The sequence below is a fragment of the Pteronotus mesoamericanus genome, unplaced genomic scaffold (assembly GCF_021234165.1).
Source record: "Pteronotus mesoamericanus isolate MK-2021 breed Mesoamerican mustached bat unplaced genomic scaffold, CSHL_Meso_final contig_42, whole genome shotgun sequence".
In the NCBI taxonomy this organism is placed as follows: Eukaryota; Metazoa; Chordata; class Mammalia; order Chiroptera; family Mormoopidae; genus Pteronotus; species Pteronotus mesoamericanus.
In genome coordinates, this window is record NW_026555157.1 from 12,171,172 (window position 1) to 12,197,564 (window position 26,393).

Genomic DNA, 26,393 nt, shown 5'->3' on the forward strand with positions numbered 1-26,393 from the left:
GATTTGGTGCCAAAACCCAGGACCCTGACTTGGATCCCACCCTTTGCCCTTCGTCTCCAGCCGTTTGGAACACAGTGAGTACAGTCTCACTGGCAAGGTTTTCTCACCTTTGGGATAAAGAAGATGCTGCATTGTTGAAGTGGGACATTCAAACGTGCTAGACCTACATTTAGAGGTAGAAACCATGAAATCTGAAATGCGTGCTGGGGTTCTGCCTGGGGCTCTGAAGACTAAAGGGATACTTCCTCCCGCTGGCCCAAGTTCTCTGGTGTCCCTATGTGAGTGAACTCCCATCACTGTAATATAACTTTGTCTTATTTGGGGATGGGCAAAATAAGGGCTGGTCACCCAGCACTCTGAGCTCCTGGGCTGTTTTAGACCGACGAGAGAAACCGAGACACATAAGAGGGTTAGGGATAATCAAAGGGGTAATGACCTTTGGAAGCTCTACTCATAAACAGCACACTTTGACACACTATTTGGATTCCTTAGCCTTTTCTGCCTCCAAACCTGGCCAGGAGAAAAGTCGGTTTAAGTCCTTGACCTGTTGTAAGTTTGCAGCATCTCTTTTCTCCAGCACTTCATTTTACATCCAAATACTCCTTACAGGATTTGCAGGAAGGGGAAATGTTACTTTTGTCAGGTGAAGGTCTTACTCTCTCCTTTTCAAGAAATTGCCACACCCCACACGCATGGGTCAGGCATTTCAAAGTCCCTACTGCAAAAAAGACACCTATGAGAGGATAAGCTGGGACAAACCTGGGACAGAACGCTAAGTTTCCTGCCAGCCACAAGCAGAAGTCCCCACAACAGGAGACACACTGTAGAACAATCACCATCCCATCCTTGTGGTGCATTCCCTACTTAGGTTTAGCTCTCAAGAAGAGAAAGCAAACCCTTATGGAAAATGTTAGATTTTCCTGATTCTTTTCTCCTAATTATGCCTCTTCTTTACTCAAATTTGGTTCATTTATAAGTTTCCCCCTCTTCATTTCATAATATACTCCTTAGGTTAAATGTTTGACAACCTAATCAGGATTATGTTCTAAGAGGTTTATTAAACTTATCTTAGAATATTAGGTATGGGTATTACAGAAGGTTCAAGTAAGTCGTAGATGACCTGTGCAAGTTGAAGAATTGTGTAGGGAAAAGGAAGGGAAAAAAAGAATTAAGAAAGTAAAGGAAAGAGAAGGAGAAAGAAGAAGGAGTAAAGAAAGAGAAGGAAGAAGGGTAAGAAGGAATAAAGGAAAAAGATATACGTCACATCCATGTGCGCCATGGGAAGGAAGGACATTGGAAGTAGAAAAGAAATAAAAAGGAAAAGCAAGCATGTAAGTCTTTGAAAGACTGTAAAATTCTAGATCTAGAACCTACCAGGTCCTGAAAACAATAGGGTAATTAATGCGCTACTCAAACTCACTACAGCTGGCAGAAACTAGGTGCCTGTCTTTCCAACAGCAGAGGGGAAAAAAGTGACACTTTAAAACTTTCCATTTTTCAGCCACCACTTGAGGTCTGAGTCTGATAGCTCAATTGTTTTTTTCCTCCAGATTCCTAAGCAGAGAAAACCTTACCACTGCCTATACTCCCTTGCCGGCAGCCTCTAGCCTCACCCCAGATAAAACAGGATACAGTTGGGAACAAATAAATTGATCTCTCAGCCTGATACACTTTCATTTACTAATTTACAGATTATTCCCTCTCACTGCTACACTGTGATAAAGAATAGCACAAAGAGGACTAATGAAGGACAAGAAGGGAAGAATAAAATCCTACCTTTTTTCGGGGTCAATTAACTAAGGCTTTACAAAATACAGACATTGCGCCTAAGTCTACTAAGGGCCAAGCACTTCTAGAAATATTCCTCACTTGTCGGTTATCTTGTGGGGACTTGGTTTGATTTTTGCCGTTTTGTATACACCAAGAATCTTCTGTCTCCGCCATTTAGACCTCATCAGGGTTGTTTGTGGTACTGGTTAGTATGAGACAATATTCTAAAGCTAGTGTTCCAGTCCCTCCTTTCATTTTTAGTTCTGTTTTGAGAGGAGTGGCTTGGTTTCGATTCCATCAGAGAGCCTGTTAGGTAGACAGCAAAACTCCATAGGGAAAAACAAGTCTTTTAAATATTCGGAACTCTCCTTCTGGAGGCCCAAGAGCTGTGGTCCCAGAAAGAAGCCATGCCGAAGCTGCTCATTAAATTCATCGGGAAGCTTTATGGGGATCCCAAGATCTCATCTGGTAGTATCGCGGACTTCAATGGTCTTTGCGTGAGCACCAGGCAACAGTATTTTTTAAAAGCTCCCAGGGGGAGTTATAGTGTTCTTGAGTAAACCTGTCACCCCTTGCTAGGAGTACAGTGACAGGAAATTTGCAAAAATGCATAACTGTTCATGTTAAAACGTAATCCTTTAGTTAGACTTCAGGTGGAGCTTTAGGATTCTGAGGTAAAGTGACTTTTAAAGGTCTCCTTAAAAGTTCACAGTAGAAAGTTGTTTAAAATTGGCTCATCCACGGTCATGGCAGATCTGCAGTCCCAGGAGGTTTCTCTCACACTCGCTCAGCCAGGAGCCCAAGGAACCAACAGTGACAGATTCTGTCAAATGAACAAGTGTCCCTAATGGTTGCAAACATGGGATATTGTTTTTCCTTTCCCATCTGAGTCTTGCCAGGATTCCTGAGAGTGCCTTTGCCTAACCCTCTCCTTAGTTTCCAAGGACCAAGAAGCCCAAACCCTTCCAGAAGCTCTGGCCTTTCCTCTCCCTCTGCCTCAAGCGTGCAGGCTGCTGTGTGCCTGGCCCTGTGGAGACAATTTTGCCTGTTAACTGTTTATGAGGGAGGAGTCTCTCAGAGGGATGGCGTGACTGGAGAAGCAAATTCACACAGAAGCAGTTTTATTTGTTTCATGTGTTTAATTATTTGACTGTGGTTGTGGTTTTCTGAGGCTTAGGGGAAAGAGTCAGGGAAAGAGTTGGTCAAAAGAGGACTAGAAGGAGAGAAGCAAAACAATTACAAAAAACTATGAGACCCAACCACACCAAGAAAAATGCATTTGCCCAGCCCAACCCTTTCTCCCACACTTTGCTGCACATATATCCACCCACCACCTACCCACTTATACTAGATGGGGGAGAAGGGAGGTCACAAAAAGATAATATTTCAAAACCACATCTTGCCTTGTGACCCACCTACTATTTTAAGATAATTTAGACAGTCACCTTAACATCAAGGGGAGTAAGTCCTAAAGGTCTGAACAGAAATTATGGAAAATCATGGAATCTCATGTTGCCAGAGACTGAGGCCTTAATCCAAAACTCAAGATAAGATTGTGTATGATGCTCCATATTAGGAATGACTTGAGAACCAAGAACTTATCCTACTTTTAGTAAATGTCAGATTCTCCATATTTTACATATTAGAAGAGTGAGCTAAAGAGAAGGAAAAGAAGAGCAAAGAGGGGACAGAAGAACTATTTATGAAGAGCAGCAAATTCAATCAAAGAGTGATTATTACAACAACAAAGAAAATAGAAACAAACCAATAGATACAGAGAACAGGCTGATGGTTGCCAAAGGGGAAGTGGCTTGGGGGACCAAGAGAAAATGGTAAAGGGATTAAGTACAAATTGGTCCTGGCCTGGTGGCTCAGTTGTTTGGAGCATCGTCCTATACACCAAAAGGTTGCGGGTTCAATCCCCAGTCAGGGCACAAACCTGGGTTGTAAGGTTAGATCCCCAGCTGGGAGCATGTAGGAAGCAACTGATCAATGCTTCTCTCTCACATTGATGTTTCTCTCTCTCCCTCAAAAAAAAAAAAAATTCAATAAAAAAAAATATCCTCCAATGAGGATTAAAAGAAAAATACAAGTTGGTAGTCACAAAATAGCCCCAGGGATATAAAGTATAGCATAGGGAATATAGTCAATAATATAGTAATAATTATGTACAGTGCTTGGTGATTACTTCAAATATATAGAGTACTACTTTGTAAAGTATGATCGTCTAACCTCTGTTTGTCCATCTGAAATGAATACAAAATATCGGATGTAAACTATAATTTAATTTAAAAAAATAAGAGCGATTATTACCAAACATAAGGTACTGGTCTTAGTGTTTGCCAGAGGCAAAGGTTGCTGTGTTTGTGATTTTAGCCTTATTTACTCTGCTATGAGAAAAGGGTAAAAGTTGTTCTGTGTGGGAGAGTGAAACTATGAGTACTGGGTGACAATTATGGGCAGTAGATTTCAGTTCTGTCAGGAGGTCTGCCTGAGAAGGTGATGAGAGTCCCACGCTCTGTATTCACTGGTAGGGTAACTGCCTCTCAGAGTTGTAGCAGGGGATCAAGTTAGAGCCATTGGGTCTTTAAAATGCCTTTTGGACGACAGAGTCAAGGCGGCAAGACAGATTATTGAAATTGTTTTTCAATCTCCATTAATCAACAAATCTACTACATCTAAATTTTGATTCGTCATTCTGGTTTAATCTTTTAAATTAAAATAAGTTTATTGACAGATTTAAGGATCTATTAAGTACTCAGCACACTGACAGTTTTTCTAATGAAAAGAGAACTAGATTAGAAGGAAAGTTAAAGAATGGAATCATCTAAATAAGAAAAAGATATAGAAAATAAATAGAAAAAATTTTTAAAAATCAGAAAATTCCAGAACCTTGGGAAATCTTTCTTTCTTCCTAGTTATGACCATGGGGCATTCTTTGTTAAAAACCAGACTGCCTCATCATTCTGCCTGGGTACTCCCTTGCTTGACTCATTTTCACCAAGAGTAGGAAAGGCAAAATCAAAGTGAAGTTTTTATTGGATTTTAGCCACACTTTAAAACTCTCCTAGCTCTGTGTGGGTTTCACAGCAGCTACCTCTGTTTGGTGATTAATGGAGCATCACTGAAACCTCCTGTTCTCTGTTCATCCCAAGAACTAATGATTCTTAGGCTGGAGCTGAGAGGCCCATATGAAGAGGGCTTCTACCGGTCCCCCATGCCACAAAAGATGACATGTTAATAAGGACCTGACACCTTGCTTACAGTGGGATCCCTGAGTTAAGTTCTCCTGGACTTGGAAAGTAGCATACAACAAGCACATTTATCAGATCCCGTATATGCTTGCTGGGCAAATGAGGACTTCAAATCTCATCCTTCCCAAATCTGCTGTAGACCACAACCAATCCACACAAGTCTTTCTTCAGGTCTTTCTAAATTACCTGATCCTAGTTCTTCCTTGACCGAGTTATATATGCAGGGGTCCCTGGCTCCTACATACCAACTCTTTTACACAGAATTCAAGACCCTTCAAGGTTCAGCCTTTGCCTCTTTTTCTAATCTCATTGCAAATAAGTCAACACAACATTCTGGTTTATATCTCTGCCTTTGTGTGTATCTCTCCATCTTTCCAACATTTGACCACCTGCTGAACACCCCAAAAAGATGTTGTCAATCCTGGGTTTTTCCTGACTTAGAGCAATGAAGGGCCAATTCCCCTGGGGCAGTATGCAAATGAAGCCATGAGGAACTGGCAGGTTCTTGCTCAGTTTGCTGTTGCCATATGCAAACAAGTCACCTGGGCTGCTCCAGATCTCCCGTGAGCAAAGCAACACCTCTTCGTAAGCCCTGTGGCTGGGACTCTTTTACCTAGAAGGAAATGATAGGGAGAAACTAAAGTGGTACTTTCCTTAGCGACCCTGGGAGAAGACCACCATCTTCTCAGGAGATTCTTGGTAGCAAAGACCCACACTTTACTGAAATAAATGTGCTCTTGCAGAGCATAGGACATGGACCTGGGCAGTTCTACACTAATGTCACCCCCTTCCTCTCAGTCTTTCTCCCCACTTCTCTTTACCACCACTCTTTCCATCAACTTTAGTGTTTCATGGTCACTGGACCTGTATTAAAGATTTAACATGAAATAATCAAGGGAGTTTGAATTTTCATTTCTTCAAACCTTTGTATTAAGGTCACATATGGATTTTTTAAAAATTTTTGATACATTGGAGAAAATATATGTCTTTATCTGGCAGACATTTCTGATACAGTTTTTTTTTTAGGTATATAGAAGGTGTTTTATATTACAAATCTCATCACTAGTTATTTGATAAATCTCCATCTTCGTAGAGTACATCATATTTTATTCTTGAGTACATGTTATTACATTTGATTCCTACACCAATCCAAAGCGTAGCCAAAATTCCCATCTGTTCTGTCCCCTAAATGTCTCTCAGACCTAATCCATCCTTGCTGTTGCCTGAGTGCAGGCCCTCACCAGTCCTCATCTAGACTTTTATGTTAGCATTCTAACCAGACAGACAGACAGCCTAAATCCTGTTTTGCTTTCTCTCCCTCTGTACCATCGCCCTCCAAAATCCATACCTTTCCAAATAGCAGCCAAATCTTGTTACCTCTATGATTTAATTACTTTTGGGCTTCTCTTTCAACTACACACAGCCCAACTCCTTTGCATAGTACACAAGGCTCTCTAAAATCTTCCCCTTGCCACTCTCTCTCTCTCTAATCTCATTTCTTACCCCTAAGATCTCAAACCTAGCAACTGACTAAAGGTATAACACTTTCTTAAACACTGGTGCCTTTATATTAAGATCAAAAGGGCATTCCAGAGAGGAAAAGATTTTTATCTTTATCTACTTGGCAACACCTATTCATCCGTTGAGATACAGTTCTAGTGTCTTCTGTTCGATTGAGCTGTTGTTTCCCCCAACCCAAAAGCAAAATTGTTGATTCTCTGCTCTGGGTGACAACTTAACACTGTACTTATTTCTACAATAGCACTTACTACATTTTTTGTAGTATTTTAGTTATGTCACTGGCACCCCTAGTAAGCTCTGAACTCCACAAGAAGAAAAATATATTATTATATTGGTCTTTATATGCTTATTGTTTGCATAATGCATTGTTGTTCATCTATAAATCATTGTTAAATGAGTGAATGAATGAATGAGTGAATGAATAAATGAATGAGTTATAGGGGTTAGGGGAGAATAAAGAATAGAGTTCTGTTATTATTATTCCCATATAACAGGAGAAAAACTGAGCTAGATGCTACCTGTACAAAACTGAAGGCATTTAAGCTTAGAATCTAGAAGCTACCCTACAACATAGAAAGCAACACAGAATATTTTTGAAGCTCAAGATCTTAATTTGCAATTGGGAAGATCTGGGAACTCATATAGATTCTTTTTTTTTTTTTAATTTATTTACTTTTTAAATACATTTGTCTCTGCCTCCCCCGCACTCTTTCCCTTGCCCCCTCCCACCTTCCCTCCCTCAGCTCTTCCCCTTTGGTTTTGTCCATGAGTCCTTGCTATATGTTCCTTGACTTTCCCCTTCCCTTCCCTTTCCCTGCCCCCCTCTTCCCTCTTGTCTCTGTTGATTTCTTTTCCTTTCAGTGTTGCTGGTCATATTTTCCTTGCATCTTTGCATTGTTGGTTAGGTTCCGCTTATAGGTGAGATCATATGGCATTTGTCTTTCGCCCCCTGGCTTATTTCGCTTAGCATGATGCTCTCCAGTTCCATCCATGCTGTCGCAAAGTTTAGTACTTCTTTTTTTCTTTCTGCTGCATAGTATTCCATTGTGTATATGTACCATTGTTTTTTGATCCAATCATCTACTAATGGGCATTTAGGTTGCTTCCAAGACTTGGCTATTGTAAATTGTGCTGCTATACATTGGGGTGCATAGGTTCTTTTGTATTGGTGTTTTGGTGTTCTCAGGGTATAATCCCAGCAGGGAAATCGCTGGATCAAAAGGCAGTTCCATTTTCAGCTTTCTGAGGAAATTCCACACTGCTTTCCATAGTGGCTGCACCAGTCTGCATTCCCACCAACAGTGTACTAGGGTTCCCTTTTCTCCACAGCCTCGCCAGCACCTGTTGTTTGTGGATCTGTTTGTGATGGCCATTCTGACCAGTGTGAGGTGGTACCTCATGGTGGTTTTGATCTGCATTTCTCTGATGGCTAGTGATGCTGAGCATCCTTTCAAATGCCTCTGGGCCCTCTGTATCTCCTCCTTAGAAAAGCATCTGCCCAGGTCCTTTGCCCATTTTTTTATTGGATCGTTTGTCTTCTTGGAGTAGAGTCGAGTGAGTTCTATATATATCTTGGAGATCAAACCTCTATCTGATGTATCATTAGCAAATATATTTTCCCATACGGTTGGCTCCCTTTTCATTTTGCTGATGTTTTCTTTTGCCGTGCAGAAGCTTATTTTGATGAGGTCCCACTTGTTTATTCTTTCCTTTATGTCCCTTGCTTGTGGAGACATATCAGTGAAAAAATTGCTGCGTGGGATATCTGAGAGTTTCCTGCCAATGTTCTCCTCTAGGACTTTGATGGTGTTGCGACTTATATTTAAGTCTTTTATCCATCTTGAGTTTATTTTTGTGTATGCTGTCAGCTGATGATCCAATTTCAATTTTTTGCATGTAGCCGTCCAGCTCTCCCAACACCATTTGTTGAAGAGGCTGTTATTGCTCCATTTTATGCTTCTGCCCCCTTTGTCGAATATTAGGTGTCCATAGAGACCTGGGCTTATTTCTGGGCTTTCTATTCTGTTCCACTGGTCTATGGGTCTGTTCTTGTGCCAGTACCAGATTGCTTTCAGTATGGTGGCTTTGTAGTAGAGTTTGATGTCCGGTATTGTGATCCCTCCTACTTTGTGTTTCTTTCTCAAAATTGCTGCGGCTATTTGGGTCATTTATGGTTCCATATAAATTTTTGAAATGTCTGTTCTATTTCTGTGAAATACGTCATTGGTATCTTAATAGGGATTGCGTTGAATCTATAAATGGCTTTGGGTAGTATGGACATTTTGAGGATATTAATTCTTCCAATCCATGAGCACGGTATATGCTACTATTTATTTGTGTCTTCCTTAATTTCTTTTTTCAATGTTGTATAGTTTTCTGCATACAGGTCTTTTGTGTCTTTGGTTAAATTTATCCCTAGGTACTTTATCTTTTTTCGTGCTATATCGAATGGTATATATTTTCTGATTTCTTCTTCTTCTATTGCATTGCTGGTGTACAAAAACGCCTTTGATTTCTGAATGTTGACTTTGTATCCTGCTGTTTTGCCAAATTCACTTATTAGGTTGAGGAGTTTTTTGGTGGAGTCTACAGGGTTTTCTATGTACACTATCATGTCATCTGCAAACAATGATAACTTTACTTCCTCCTTTCCTATTTGGATGCCTTTTATCTCTTTCTCTTGTCTGACCACTGTGGCTAGGACTTCCAATACGATGTTGAAAAGAAGCGGTGAGAGTGGACATCCTTGTCGTGTTCCCGATCTTAGTGAGAAAGCCTTCAGTTTTTGCCCGTTGAGTATGATATTAGCTGTAGGTTTTTCATATATGGCCCTTATTATGTTGAGGAATGCCCCATTTATTCCCATTTTGCTGAGTGTTTTGATCATAAATGGGTGCTGTACCTTGTCAAATGCTTTTTCTGCAACTATTGAAATGATCATGTAGTTTTTGTCTTTTCTTTTATTGATGTGATGTATCACGTTTACTGATTTGCGTATATTGAACCATCCCTGCATCCCTGGGATGAATCCCACTTGATCGTGGTGGATAATCTTTTGAATGTATTGCTGGATGCGGTTTGCCAATATTTTGTTGAGGGTTTTAGCATCTATGTTCATCAGCGAAATTGGCCTGTAGTTTTCTTTCTTTGTAGGGTCTTTATCTGGTTTTGGGATCAGGGTGATGCTGGCCTCATAGAAGGAGTCTGGGAGTCTTCCTTCCTCTTGGATTTTTTGGAATAGTCTGAGAAGGACAGGGGTTAGCTCTTCCTTAAATGTTTTGTAAAATTCTCCTGGGAAACCATCTGGCCCTGGGCTTTTGTGTGCTGGGAGTTTCTTGATGACTGCTTCAATTTCCCCAGCTGTTATCGGTTTGTTCAAGCTTTCTGTTTCTTTCTCTTTCAGTGTTGGAAGATTATACTTTTCTAGAAATTTGTCCATTTCATCAAGACTTTCAAATTTCTTGGCATATAATTGTTCATAATAGTTTCTGACAATCCTTTGTATTTCTGTGGTATCAGCTGTTATTTCTCCTCTTTCATTTCTGATATTATTAATTTGGGTCCTCTCCCTTTTATTCTTGATGAGTCTGCTGAAAGGCTTGTCAATTTTATTTATCTTTTCAAAGAACCAGCTTCTGGATTGGTTGATCCTCTGAATTGTTCTTTTTGTCTCTATGTCATTCAGTTCTGCTCTAATCTTGACTATTTCCTTCCTTCTACTTGCTCTGGGATTTATTTGTTGTTGTTTCTCCAGTTCTTGAAGTTGTAGTGTTAGGTCTTTTATTTGAAATGTTTCTATCTTTTTAAGGTAAGCCTGTATTGCTATGAACTTCCCTCTCGGGACTGCCTTTGCTGTGTCCCATAGGTTCTGGACAGTTGTCTGTTCATTTTCATTTGTTTCCAGAAATTTTTTGATTTCTTCTCTTATCTCATTATTGACCCATTCATTGTTTAATAGTCTACTGTTCAGTCTCCATGAGTTTCCAAGTTTTTGAAGTTTCTCTTTGAGGTTGATTTCGAGTTTCAAGGCCTTGTGGTCTGAGAAAAAGTTTGGTATTATTTCAATTTTCCTGAATTTGCTGAGGTTTGCTTTGTGTCCTATCATGTGGCCTATCTTTGAAAAACTGCCATGAGCATTTGAAAAGAATGTGTATTTTTCTTCTTTGGGATGTAAGGTTCTATATATGTCAGTTAAGTCTCTTTGATTCAGTGTGTCATTCAGTGTCACGATATGTTTATTAATGTTTTGTTTGGAAGATCTGTCCATTTTTGACAGTGGGGTGTTGAAATCCCCTGCTATCAGTGTGTTGCTGTCTATATCTTTTTTGAAGTCATCCAACAATTTCCTTATAAACTTGGGGGCTCCTATATTGGGAGCATATAAGTTTACAATGTTGATGTCTTCTTGATAGATTCTTCCTTTAAGTATGATAAAGTGCCCCTCTGGGTCTCTCTTTATGGCCTTTGCTTTGAAATCTACTTTGTCTGATACAAGTATGGCAACGCCAGCCTTTTTCTCATGTCCATTTGCTTGGAATATTATTTTCCATCCCTTTACTTTCAATCTGTGTAGGTCTTTTACTCTGAGGTGGGTCTCTTGTAGGCAGCATATGTGTGGGTCATGTTTTCTTATCCATTCAGCTACCCTGTGTCTTTTGATTGGGGCATTTAGTCCATTCACATTGAGAGATATTACTGATGGAAACTTACTCATCTTTTCTCTTTGTACTTGTGTTCCTCTCTGTCTCATTCTTTTCCTTCATCTGCTTAAACCAGTCCCCTTAGCATATCTTGGAGTGCTGGTTTGGTAGAGATGTATTCTTTTAGCCTTCTTTTGTCTGGGAAACTCCATATTTCTCCTTCTATTTTAATGGAGCACCTAGCTGGGTAGAGCAGCCTTGGCTGTAGGCCCTTGCTTTTCATGGCTTGGAATATTTGTTGCCATTCCCTTCTGGCTTGTAGTGTTTCTGTTGAGAAGTCAGCTGCTAGGCCTATCGGGGCCCCCTTGTATGTTACTTTCTCCTTCTCCCTTGCTGCCTTGAGGATTCTCTCTTTGTCTTTGACACTTGCCATTTTAATGATGATGTGTCTTGGAGTGGACCTCCTTGGGTCCCTCTTGAGTGGGGTCCTCTGTGCCTCCTGGATCCATGAGACCCTTTCTCTCCTCAAATTAGGGAAATTTTCCATCATTACTTTTTCGAGGAGGTTCTCTATTCCTTGCTCCTCTTCTTCTCCTTCTGGGATCCCTATTATATGGATATTATTGCGTTTCAGGTTGTCCTGCATTTCCCTAAATGCTTCTTCATTCTTTTTGAGCCATTTTTCCATTTCTTGTTCTTTCTGGGAGCTTTTTTCTACCTTGTCCTCCATCTCACTGATTCGATCCTCAGCTTCATCCAGCCTGCTTTGGATTCCTTCTACTGTGTTCTTCAATTCAGAAATGGTATTCTTCATATCCTCTTGTGTCTTCTTGATAGTTTCTATGTCCTTTTCCAGGCTGATATAGTTTGCTGTAAGATCCTGATAGTTTCTCTGCAGCTTCTCATAGTTATCTTTGAGCTGGCTGAGCTCACTGAGCTTCCTTAGAACCATTGTTTTGAATTCCATATCTGATAGTTCCCTTGCCTCTATTTCATTGAGCTCTCTCTGTGGGGAGTCCCCTTTTCCACTCATTTGGGGGTAACTTCTTTTTCTTCCCATTTTTGTGAGAGTCTGTTAAGTATTTTTGTCCTTTACTTTTCTTTCTGGGCTTCCCTCTGGTGATGTCAGTTGTTGACCCTATAGGGCCTTGGGTTGTTTGTTTGAGTCTTTCAGGAGTCTAATGCCTGTGTCTGACTCCTGCTTGGAGCAGCTCTGTGACCCCTTCGGTCAGGGCTGGGCTATTTTGGGGGATCTCTCTGCGTTCTCACGCGGGCTCCTTGAGCGCGTTCGCAGCGCGGCAGGGTCCCCCACCTGCCTGGGCTCGCATGTGCTTGCCCCAGACCAGGGGGCTTATTCGCTACCTCCCGTACTCATCTGGCCTCCCTGGCACGCGAGCTTCGCGGCACTGGTCAGTTTAGGGTCTTCTATTGTGTGTTTCCCTGCTTTTGGCTCTTTGGGTGCGTTGCTTGCCCTTGCCAAATGGGGACTACGGAAATGGGAGGAAATCAGCTCTAGGACTCTCCGGTTAATCCTGTTTCTGGTCTCTCCTCCAGGGACTCTGGGCAGCTCTACTTATTTTGTGGGCTGCTCCGCAATCGTGGCGGGGAGGTCAATTTATGCCTGCCCTTCCCCTCTGTGCAATCCCTCACAGGCCGTATGGGTGCCAGTCTGTGTGAGGCCTTGCCGGCAGGTGCAAGCGTTCGCCAGCCCGCGTGGGTCACACACACGCTCGCCAACCCTCGCCGGTCACTCTGCGCAAGTGTGCACGCCTGCTCTGGGTGTTTTGGGGGTGTCTATGTTTGCTTTTCGGCTTTTGGCTCTTTGGGCGTGTGGCCTCTTCCCGCGCAATGGAGACTACGGCAAGGAGAAGGAGTCGGGACTCCCCGGTTCCTCCTCCAGTTCTTTCCCCAATGCCTCCGTTTCTAGTCTCCCCTCAGGGGCCTCTGGGCAGTTCTGTGACCCCTTCGGCCAAGGATCCAACCCCTGTGCGGACTGCGTTTGAATCGCAGGCAGTCTGGTTCATGTGCACCCCGCTTCTGCCTCTTTGGGGTCGAGCCTTTCCAGCCCACAATGGAGACTACACAATGGGGAGGGAGTCGGGACTCCCCGGTTCCTCCTCCCATTCTTTCCCCAATGCCTCCATCTCCAGTCTCTCCTCAAGGCTCTCCCAGCCAGTCTGCACTCAGCCCCATAGCTCACACGTGTACAAGCTGTGTGCGGAGCGCACAAAAGGCAGGTTAATGGATTCCCTTATGCCTGAGCGAGATGGAAGCTGCAGAGTGGGAAGTGCGTTATCACCCGGGCTCCACGGGCCGCCGTGTCAGTTCTCTTCACAAAGTTTTCCTCACCAGTCTTTTCCCAGGCACCAGCCCACCCTGCTGCCGCCTCTACCCAGCGATCAGAGGGCGGCTGCCCTGCAACTTTTGCGTTTGCCCTTTAAATGTCTTTTTGCATCCCCAGCCACCTGTCTCTGGAAGAGAGCGCCCCTAAGCTTTTTGGGGTTGCGTTTTGTCTGTATTTTCTCGGCTTTAGCTGCTGTAGTTTAGGGGTTCCTGTTTATGATTCAGACCCCATTCTTCTCGGGGGGACGCTAACTGGACGTTTCAATGTCCCTCTGGTGCCAGTGCCCGAGCGCACCCAGCCCACCCTCTCGAGCCTCCACCGCAATTCTCACCTGTTGGAATGTGTGAGAGTCGAATCCACTGTCTGCGGCACCAAGGCTCCTCTCCCACTATCGCTCCACTGCTTTCCAGGTGATTACTCCATTATTTAGTTGCAGTTCCAGTTTGGTTTTGGGAGGAGGTCAGCGTGACTCCCTTTCACTCCTCCGCCATCTTTCTCTCCTCTCATATAGATTCTTAAAGATGAGTAGGAATTCAGCAGAAATGAAGAGACCACATTAAAACTTTTCTGGAATGAAGGGGTAATAAATACAAAACCCTGAGAATAAGGGAGAAAGACTGTTCCATAAGAAGCAACATGAGCAAGGGCACAGAGTTTGTGAGCATTGGACAGGGGTCCAGTAGCTCCCATCACCAGAGTCAAAGACAGTATCCTGGGAAGCCAGTCTGTAAAATTAGGTCAAGCTCTAAAGGGTCTTGACATTTTGACTCTGCAAAGGGGAGACGTTGACATCAGAAAATCACTTTTTTAATATAAAATAACCTCTTTATAAAAAGAGATTAGAGCAATAAGAAATGGGAACTCCTCAGGCAAGGTTGCCCATATCCTCAGTTCATATGTCAAGACTGTCTGTGTTACTCAACCCGGCCATCCACCTCGTTTGGTTGCCAGTGACTTTTAGCTCCTTCCAAAAATCAACTTCATACTGAGGAGCAAAACTTAATGCCCTTGAAGTTATTAAAAAATAAAAGGTTCCAAAATGGTAAAATTCCAAAAGCTTAAAAATGGCAATAATATAGAAATATGCTTTCATTTTGAAGAAGACAGGCTGCATTTGAATACATAAACTCAGATATTTGTAAGAAAAGAAACTCACGTTCCTTCAGTCAATAACAGGTATGTATAAAGGGTGTACAAATCTGTATGGAAAGGCATGTATATGTCAAATAGAATTAAGAGGATAAGAGTGAAAAAAAAAAACCAATGTATTTAGTGCTAAAAGTTTTGTAGTTCTCCACTGGCTACCATAACCTCTTACCGTTCAGAGGAATAGTGTCTGTCATTCATTTACCAACCAAAACCAAAAAAGATCATTTAACTTCCAAAATAATCATGAAGCATGACAGAACCTGTCTTTCCCCTTATTTTTTCAGCCCAATTCTATTAATACAAAGAATGAATTCCAATTGGAACAAATACTAAGGAGGGAAAGTAAAAATTTCATAGAGTATCATATTTTTAATTATTATTGTTGTTGTTATCTGGGTTTCTTCTGTAACTAAAAGAGAATATTATTTACCAATCTTTCAGTAACTGTGAAATTTAAATAATTTGTGTAGCTAAACCTGCAGTTCCATAAGATTCAGCCAAACTGTTTCATGTTCTTGCTTTAGAATTAAGTAAAATCAGCTGCATAAAACTGCAGTTCATACTTTAAATAGCACTGTATTACATCAAGTTGGTCCCACAACCACAACAGGGAACTGGCAGAATAGCCTTTGGTTTCTTTCAACAATTTTTTTTTGCACTAGTTGCTCAGCAGTTTTAAAATAGCCTTCAGGGAATCTCACTAGCAAGGTTATAGACATATGTGAATTGTAGGCTCATAATTATTCAAATCATATTTTGTGTTAGTAACACAAATGTCCTCTTTTTTGTATTAAATAATATATTTCCTTCTCCTTTTTTTGATACTCAGCAGTTTCTCAGCCACCCAGACAATTTCCCTTGTTGGAACCTCCTAACAGAGACATACGTGCAATTCAAGAGACACTATGAAGTAGTGTCTTAATTACAACAATGCCCGAAACCAAAACTTTTGAAATGCAAATTAAAGAACTCCCCAGTCAATATAAGATTTTTCTCTGCAAAGGAGACAATGTTGTATGACAGATAAAGCAGAGGAGTAATAAAATATAAGAGGAACCACGTCATGACCTGATATTACTTGCTTTGCCACCTCTCCTGACCTCAATCTTTCATTCTCAGAGTGGAGATAACCTACCACACAGGGTTGTTAGGAGGAGTAAAGCAAACCATGCCTGTGAAATCAGTTTGTAATTAAAGAGGTTGATACATGTTATTGTTATCTTTATGGTGAAGAGTTACCAACTCTGTATACTTTTCTTATGAAATATAGCTACATAGGGCCAGAGAGAGCAATGGGGAGGCCCTGGCCAAGTTGTTGAAAGGATTGGGGCCAGAAGGGAAAGGGTGAAAGTTAAAATTAGGGAGAGAGTACTAGGGAGACAATAATATTGGTTTACCACAGAGTGGTGTGAAAGGAACAAGGCAAGTAAAATGTACCAAAAATTAATTTGCAGAAAACATAGAGATTTGTGTCTGCATGTTTTAAATGACCTAATCCTTTAGGGAGTGTTGCCAGAGATGCAGGCATTGTCACTGGCATTTGGTCTTTTTAGACAATGCCATAAAAGGTTGTTGTTGGGGTTTTCTGGTTGGTTGGTTGTTTTTTTCTTTTGACTACACATTCTCTTGCCAAAGAGCAGACAGGATGCTGTCTATGAAGAGAGGTGCCTCAGGTTGCTTTCTTTTAACAGGCTTCCCTTTACCTATACCTCCAAATTATATTTGTGTTCCCTTCTCAATGTCTCCTATTAAATCTAGTCAGATATCTGTCCTACCTTGGAGGAGTGCAATGTTAAAGATAGTAATATTAATGCTACCATGAAAATGTTATTTAACCAGGCAAAAGTATGTAAGTTTTTACCTCTACTGTATACCTCTATTGTATTTTGCACCTGTATTATCATTCAATCCATGCAAGTTATAGGCGGTAACATTTTACAGGGGAGAACTAAAGGGTTTGACAGATTCAATGACATACTCAAAGCCAAACACCCAGGAAATTCTCACTCAGCTGTAAGTGGCTCCAATGCCAGCGCTGTTTGGCAGACAAGAGAGACGTTCTCCCGCAAATGATTCCTTAACTGAAAACTTGCATAAAACTTTCTGGGTTTGGAGATAGCAGGTGTTGGCATACTGCACTCTAGAGAGATAAATGGTGGTTCAGAGGTCCTCATCTACCTCCTTTACATTTGAACTTTAGCAATTTATGAGGGAAAAGCAGCACTGGACTATCCTGTTCTATCAATATAAAGCCAGACAACCATTTGAAAGAGAGGGTAGGTAAAGGTAATTCTATGGGTTAAGACCTGATACCACTAAGTTTCCTCCTTTCTTAACTCCTTAAGTCCCTGATTTTTGTGCCATTTTATAATTTACCAGACCTAAAGATAATCACATCTCATTATTTTAAAAATAGTACAATTTCTATTAATTTCATCAACCCCAGAAATGAGGATATACCAGACTGAAAATTGCTTGTCACCTTCATGACATCTTGTCTTAAAAAGAAACCAGGGCAATTCCTTGCCCTTGTAATAGGTAACACCTGGGTTACTGAGATTTCCTGAAATGTGTCTACAGTCTGTTACAAGTTTTGTGTGAGCTACCCCCACCCCCTGAATCTCCCAAGATCAAAATAGCACCTGGGAAATGATTGCTTAAAATAAAGTCTCTCTGAAATTTCACTCTTCTCAGGACTATTACATAGGTTATTTATTATCATATGAAACTTCAGTGAAAATTCTCAGCTACTATTACTCCTTCACCCCTCCACTAGACACACTTGATTTCAGAGCTTATAGAGCAGAAAGATGCTACAAAACATTAAGGTCAAACCTACCTTTTGGAGACCTGCACCAAATCTGAGGAACTCAACCAATCTTTTGAAATTCAACACATAGCAGAAGGCAAGTTAAGAGATAATATGTTCATATAGCTGTTCACCTCATAAACACCTATGCATCTTTTATCTCTGTTCTGTCCCCATCCCATTTATACAACCACAATGTTAAACATATCCAAACTTTAGGTTGGCACTATCCATATAACCAGATGTAAGTCATAACAGGAGAGTGCAATGATGCAAACTCAATTCACTCCACAATGATCAGTAGTGCCATGGTGAGGCATGACAGCAGTGGTGCTCCACAAACTCAGTTTGGTGGAATGCTTATCCCAGCAGAATTTAAGAATAGGCTTTCTGGCTCACTCCTGACACTTCTCAGCCTGATTGATTCTTTCTCAGATGCCGCCTTTGCTCTCTGCTCATGGGGGTTTTCCATAAGTTCAAACAGATTTTCCAGACATTGCAAATAGATGAGGTTTGGGACAGAAAATTCCAGTTTTTGGAACCTGTTTTTGTAAAGATGCATTGATTTGTCAACAAACTTGGAACTCCCAGGGCTCCTTTCAGAATAATCCCATTGTACAGTTCAGCTCCAACAATCTGAGAAAGGAGAGAGTTTTCCTTCTTTGTGCCTGAGAATCATCCAGAAAGATTATTAAAAGTATAGCTTCTTACAGTCCACCCCAAGGCTACTGAGCCAGAATCTCCATGGGTAGAAACTAGGGATATCTGTTTTCACAAGCTGCCTACCTGATCCTGGTGAACATGCAAATGTAAGAAACACTGCTGTAGCCTAAATTGATAATATGAAAATCTAAAATCATGGTGCTAAACACTTTCTTTACAATTTGGATCTTTCCTGGAATATGTAATTATCCTAAGAGATAACAATTTCCTTTCCAGAAAGCTCCAAGTTTATACTTGAGGACATTCAATTGGGAAGAGGAAGATTCTTATCCAGACCCTAACCCTGGTCATAATGAGAGGAAGACATAGAATATTTCCTCCCTTTTCCCAGTTACTCTCACTCCTGGCCAAGAGCTGGTTATTACTAACCAGCTCTTTATTTTTAAGAATTATATTCTAATCAGTTTTTTCCACAATGAAATAATGTGATTAGTTGGGCAGAAAAAATTTTAGAGGATTTAATGTCTTTACTTTCACAAAGGAAGACTAAATCTCTGCTTCCATGGAAAATATGTTGAACCCAAATACCTTGGGACTAAGATTTCTGAGTTGAAAGTTCATAAAGTTAAATGACACTGAACATAAAAGAGAAAGAGCTGACTTACAGCATGACCTGCAACCAGTTTAGACCTGAGCACACACAGTAGTAACTCTGAATTTACTCTGAGCCTCAATGGAGAGGAAGTTCAAAGTCAGTTAGCCATTAATGGGAAATTTAGGTTCACTTTCGACATCCCCTGTTTTCCCCTTTTTACTTCCATAGTTGCAAGTTGAGTTTCTATACGCAAGCAGACAGCCATGGTTAAGCCCAGTTGAAATAATGCCAACTGACCAGGTCATACAGAAATAGATGCACAATGACCAATAGAGGGCTGGAGAGAACAAGTGGTCATACAAAATGGGATTATCATATTCTTGTGAAATAAGAGAATATTTAATCAAAAATTTTCAAAGCATCAAAAAAATAATAGAACAGATTTATGAAAATTATTAAATTGCAAAGCTAATAATACAGTAAATAACTTTATTTATGCAGTCAGCAAATGTTTATTGAGCACCTATTAAATGGCAGGCATTGTACTAAACATTAAGGATTCAGAGGTGAATAAGAGACAGACTTGACCTCTAAGAGCTTTGTTTCTAATAAGTGGAAGGCAAAAAATTGCATAGGTATGCAATAGGGAATTATAGATGTTATGACATGCAGGTGGACAGGTACCTGTGGGAACAAAAGAGAGAATGGTCAAGTGGCCTTTGGAAAGAAGGCAGGCGATAGTCTGTGTTGAATTTTCAATAATGAGTAGGTGTTCATGAAGCACTTAAAGTTAAGAAAGACTTTCAGGGAAGCATGAAAAAAAACATAGACATAAAACAAATGGCACAATTGGAAAATGTCAAATAATTTGGGACTACTGGAACACCATAGAGTACAAGCATGATTCTGAAGTAAACAGGGATCTCGTGAAGAGCTATAAATGATGTGCTAAGGTGTTGAGGAAGAATAGGGTGCCAATGAAGAGTTTTAAGTCTTAAGAGTCTTAGGAAGCTCACTCTGGGTGAAATGTAGAGATTAAATATAAAAAAAGATGTATTAGATGTTAGAAACTAGTGTGGAAGCTACTGCAATGATCTGGACAAGGTCACAAAGCCTCAATTAAGTCAGGAGTAATGCAGTAGAGATGTGTACAGATATTAGACCCATTAAGAGAATAGAAATGATAGGCTGACAAACACCCAATTGATCTCTTTTTATTCATCCAAGTAGTTGTTATTTGCTTAAACAATTTCATGTAGAGTGTAAATGGGTAAAACAACTGTCTAAATTCAATTTCATTTCTCTGCTAAAGTATTTAAGAGTTCTACTGAGCAATAATATAGTTGAAATGTAGACAAAGCTGGACAGAATATAAAAGAAGAACCCAAGGTAATGTAAAATAAGCAATTCTTGATGCTTGCCAGAGGTTAATGGTTGGGATACAGTTTGACTACAGAGGGAGTTTGGGGTGGGTGGGTAGTAAATGTTCTATATCTTTTTGGTTGTGGTAGTTGCATGACTCTTTACTTTTGTAAAAACTCATAGACCATATACCCCAAAATGAATTGTATTGTATGTATTTTCAATAGGGAGGAAAGGCAAAAAAATAAGAAGTCTCAATAATATATCAGTTTATAGCAATCTGAGAAGAGAAACCTACTTTCTCTGGGATATTCAGTCATTCAACAAATAATACACATTGGGCACATGCTTCATGCCAGAAACTGTGTGATGTGTTAAATACATGGTGGGAAATAGGTTTCATGCAGCCTATGGTCTAGTGGAAGAGACAACTATTAAATAAATATTTCTGTCATTTTAGTTACAACTGTGATAGAAAGAAATACAGAACATATTACAAAAGCATGGAACAAGCTTCCCTGAAGTAGTGACATGGAAGCTAAACACTGAAGAATAAGTTTAAGTTGATTGAAGGTAAAGTAGGGTGGTCAAGTGTTTAGAATAGCATTTAGGAAGAACCTAATATAGCACCCTCACATACCATACATGCCCTCACATACTCATATGTGCTCCTGAATACCCTCATAAACTTTCCTACTCATTTACACATTATTACATGTTGTGTTTCTCTCTAAAATCCTTTGTGCTATATAACATTTCTACAATGGAAACTGGCAAAGACTTTCTATAGACTTTTTGTATCTATTGCTTACCAGTTATGTCACTTCAAGAAAGTGTTTTAACCTACTTGTTTTTCTCACCTGTAGAAAGAACTATTAATAAGCAATTAGTACTTTAACATTGGCTATTATAAAGAATAAATTAGTTAATAAAGTCTTATGAATAGCACCTAGAGCGTAAGTACTTAATAATCTTATCATTACTGCTACTAGTATTATTAAAGACCCTCTTGTGTTTCTTAGAGAGAAGAGATAGCATTAGTCTCAATTTTTAGAAATAACAGAGAAATTACACTCCACATGAATATACTAACTTTCTATGAATGGGGCCAGTGTCCTGAGCCACAGCAAGGAATTGATGATGGTTAAAAATGCTTTCTCAGGCCAAGAAAAAAGATTTATGGGTTCTCCTTGATAAATTAATTGCTTACCTAATTTAATCCTTAAGAACAAATCTTAAACTTTCACTTCCAGGTGTGATAGAGCAACTGGCATTGGCCTAGCTCCTCTGCTAAAAACAATAAAATTGGGAAGAAGGAAAAGATGGCAGAGGAGTGACTAGAAGTCACACTGTCTTCTTCCCAGGACCAATCTGGAATTACAGCTAAATTGTGGAGAAATCACCCAGAAAAAAACAACTGAACAATAGTGAGAAAGAAGTCTTATAACCTCAGACAGACAGAAGAATCAGCTTTAGCACAACCTAACTGGTAAGGAATGTGGTGGAGACGCAAGAAGGCTGGCTGGGTGTCCACGGGCAGCAGCGCAAGAAGGATATTAAACAGCCAGTTGGATCTCCCTGAGAAGAGTGGGGTCTAAACCATAAGCAGGGATCCCCAGCCTACAGCACCAGAACCCTAAAAGTACACAGAAAACAGCCAGCTGTGAAAAGTGGCAGGGTTGCTCTCTGACAGAGACAGGCAGCTGGAGGTACAAAGAGCTGTTTAAAAGGCCAACGCATAAATTTTTATTTGCAGCCACTTACCCTGGGCTCCAGCAAATGCGGGGTCAGAGTGGTCTAGAGACACCTGAGGAGAGACTGGGGAAGGAGGCTTTGGGGAGAGAACTCAGAGAGTAGCGGGCAGGATCCTGGTGCTGACTCCTCCTCCATACAGAAGCAGCCATCTTGCTCAGGCAGACCACTCCCCTGAGTGGCAGCAGCATGAGATGAAACAGTAGCCCTGTCCCCAGGAGGCTCTGCCCGGTCCTGGTGGTGTGCAAGCCTGACTGCGGAGTAAAGAGTGGCAGTCACAGACAGTAGATCCCTGGATAAAGGGGGCACAGAGTAGTATAGAGACACTTGAGAAGAGACTGGAGATGGAGGCTTTGGGGAGAGAACTGTGAGAGTAGCCGGGGGGGTGGGGTTACAACACTGACTCCTCCCCAATACAGCAACAGCAATCTTGCTCAGGCAGACTACTCTCCTGAGTGGCAGCAGCCTGAGAGGATCCAATAACCCCACTCCTAGGAGGGACTCTGTCCCATCCTGTGGTGCCTAAGCCTGACTGCTGAGTGCAGAGTGATTAGATTAACAACTGAAGGAGAGAGCCACAGACAGTAGATTCCTGGAAGTCTTGAACAGACTGCCTAAGGTCAGACAGGGTCAACATCTGACATCAGAGGCAGATCCAGAAAGAAAAAAACAGTGGTAAATACTAGAGGCTACCAAGATGAAATCTACTGTGGTCCTCTCCATGATATGTGATACTGTCTTTACTACGTAGCTTTTTAACACTCATTTCAGGTCCATCAAGTTTGTGCATATTAAGTCATTAGATTTTATACTAACAATATATTGCCTTCCTTTCTTAGAATAGTCTTAATCTCTTTACAGCCTAACTAATACTGGTTCATTTGTTGTTATAGTGGGACTGCAGGGGGAAGTTATTTTTGTGCATATGGGTTTGTTTCCTGAGCTTTGTGGATTCGTTCTGGAAGCACCTGCACAAAAACATACAAGATATGGTAGTCAGAGTGACCCTCAATCAATGAGCTGGAGGGTAGGACCCACCAAAGATTGACCAAACGAAAAACAAAACCTAATTACTTCCAGAGAGCTAACATAAATGGCATGAAAGGTATCCAAAGAACAGCAAGTGCAAAGATCAAGGAGACTGCACCACTGAATCTCACAGGTCTCCTACCATAGAAGTTCACATCACAAAGTCAGGAAATCAAGACAGATCAATTGGAGAAGCAGAAGAAAAAAGAAGAGTCTCACACATAATGGGAAGACAAAGAAACATGCCCCAGTTGAAGGTAAAGGAGGAATCCCCACAAAGACAACTAAATGAAATAGAGGCAAGTAAACTATAGATACGGCCTTCAAAACAATGGTTATGAGGAAGCTAAATGAGTTCAGTGAGTTCAGAGAGAATTACAGAAAGCTACAGGGAAATTACGAGGAACTTACTGCAAACTATATCAGCATGAAAAAAAGGACATAGAAACTATCAATAAGAGCTAAGAGGAAATGAAGAATATAATTTCTGAAATGAAGAACACCATAGAAGGAATCAAAAGCAGGTGAGATGAAGCAGAGGGACGAATCAGCAAGCTGGAAAACAAGGTAGAAAAAAGCTCCCAGAAAGAGCAAGAAAATGAAAAAAGACTCAAAAGGAATAAAGAGGCATTTAAGGAAATGCAGGACAACCTGAAACATAATAATCTCTGTATAATAGGGATACCAGAAAGAGAAGCAGAGGAGCAAGGGACAGAGGATGTGATTGAAAAAGTAATGATGGAAAACTTCCCTAATTGGAAGAGAGAATAAGTCACACTAGTCCAGGAAGCACAGAGGATTCTATTCAAGAAGAACCCAAAGAGGCCCACTACAAAGACACATCATAATTAAAACGGCAAATATCAAAGACAAAGAGAGAATCCTAAGGGCAGCAAGTGAGAAACAGATAATAACAAACAAGGGAGCCCTGATAAGACTAGCAGCTGATTTCTCAACAGAAACACTACAGCCAGAAGCGAATGGCAAGAAATATTCCAAGTCATGAAAAGCAAAGGCCTGCAACCAAGACTGCTCTACCCAGCAAGACTCTCAATTAAAATGAAAGGAAAAATAAGGAGTTTCCAAAACAAAAGAAGGCTAACAAAATACACCTCCACCAAACCAGCACTGCAAGATATGCTAAAGGGACTGCTTTAAGAAGATGAAGAAAAAGAGTGAGAAAGACAGGAACACAGGTAAAAAGGGAACAAATGAATAAGGACCTATCAATAATCCCTTTAAATATAAATGGACTAAATGCCCCAATCGAAAGACATTGGATAGCTGAATGGATAGGTAAACATGACCCCCACATATGCTGCCCACAAGAGACCCATCTCAGGAAAAAGAACATACACAGACTGAAAATAAAGGGATGGAAAAAATTCCTAGCAAATGGACAGGAAAATAGGCCAGGATAGCAATAGTTACATTGAACAAAATAGATTTCAAAACAAAGACCATAAAAAGGGCCCAGAAGGACACTTCATAATACTCAAAGGAAGAATCCATCACGAAGACATAAACATTGTAAACCTATATGCATCCAACATAGGATCACCCTAATATATAAGGAAAATCTTGCAGGACTTCAAGAAAGATATAGAAAGCAACACATCATTAGGAGGGAATTGTAACATCCCACTGTCAACAATGGATATATCTTTCAAACAAAATATCAACAAGGATATTGTGGAACTGAACGGCATATTAGATCAAATGCAGTTAAATGACATATATAGAACCTTTCATTCCAAAGAAGCAAAAATACACATTCTTTTCAAAGGCACATGGAACATTTTCAAAGATAGACCACATGATAGAACACAAAACAACCCTCAACAAAATCAAGAAAATTGAAATCATAACAAGCATTTTCTCAGACCACAAGGGCTTGAAACTAGAAACCAACATCAAGGAAAAAACTGAAAAACACTCAAACTCATGGAGACTGAATAACATGCTGTTAAAAAATGAATGGGTCAATAATGAGATCAAAGAAGAAATGAAAAATTTTCTGGAAACAAATGAAAATGAACACACACCAGGCCAAAACCTATGGGACACAGTGAAGACAGTCCTGAGAGGGAAGTTCATAATAAAATAGGCCTCTCTAAAAAACATAGAAACATTTCAAATAAATTACCTAACTCTACAGCTTCAAGAATTGGAGAAATAACCAAAAAAGGACAGAGTGAGTAGAAAGAAGGAAATAATCAAGATCAGAGCAGAATTGAATGACATCGAGACTAAAAGAACAATTCAAAGGATCAGCAAGTCGAGGAGCTGGTTCTTTGAAAAGATACACAAGATCGACAAGGCTTTAAACAGACTCATCAAGAAAAAAAACAGAGAGGATCCAAATAAATAAAATCAGAAATGAAAGAGGAAAAAGAACAACTGATACCGCAGAAATACAAAGGATTGTAAGAAATTACTATGAACAATTATATGCCAAGGAATTTGAAAACCTGGATAAATTGGACAAATTTCTAGAAAAATGTAGCCCTCCTACACTGAATGAGGAAGAAGCAGAAAGCCTGAATAGACTGATAACAGCTAGTGATTTGAAGCAGTAATCAGAAAACTTCTGGCACACAAAAGCCCTGGACCAGATGGTTTCACAGGAGAATTTTACAAAACATTTAAGGAAGAGCTAACTCCTGTCCTTTTCAGACTATTTCAAAAAGTCTAAGAAGAGGGAAGACTCCCAGACTGTTTTTATGAGTCCTGCATCATTCTAATCACTAAACCAGATAAAGATATACAAAGAAAGAAAACTACGGGCCAATATCACTGATGTACATAGACACTAAACTCCTCAACAAAATATTGGCAAACTGCATCTAGCAATACATTAAAAAGATCATCCACCATGACCAACTGGGATTCATTCCAGGGATACTAGGATGGTTCAATATTCACAAATCAATAAATGTAATACATCACATAAACAAAAGGAAAGACAAAAATCACATGATCATATCAATAGATGCAGATATAGCATTTGTTAAGATACAGCACCCATTTATGATAAAAACACTCAGCAAAGTGGGAATAAAGGGGGCCTACCTCAACATAATAAAGGCTATGTATTAAAAACCTACACTCAACATCATACTAATGGGCAAAAACTAAATGTTTTCCCACTAAGATCAGGAATAAAACAAGTTTGTCCACTTTCACCGCTTCTATTCAACATAGTATTGGAAGTCTTAGCCACAGCGATCAGACAAGAAAAAGAAATAAAAGGCATCCAAATTGGAAAGGAGGAAGTACAACTATCATTCTTTGCAGATGACATGATAGTGGACATAGAAAACCCTGTAGACTCCACCAAAAAACTATTCGACCTAATATGTGAATTTGGCAAATCAGCAAGATGCAAAGTCAATATTCAGAAATCTAAGACATTTTTGTATACCAACAATGAATGATCAGGATCAGAAATAAGGTAAAAAAAAATCTCATTTACTATAGCAAGAAGAAAAATAAAGTACTTAGG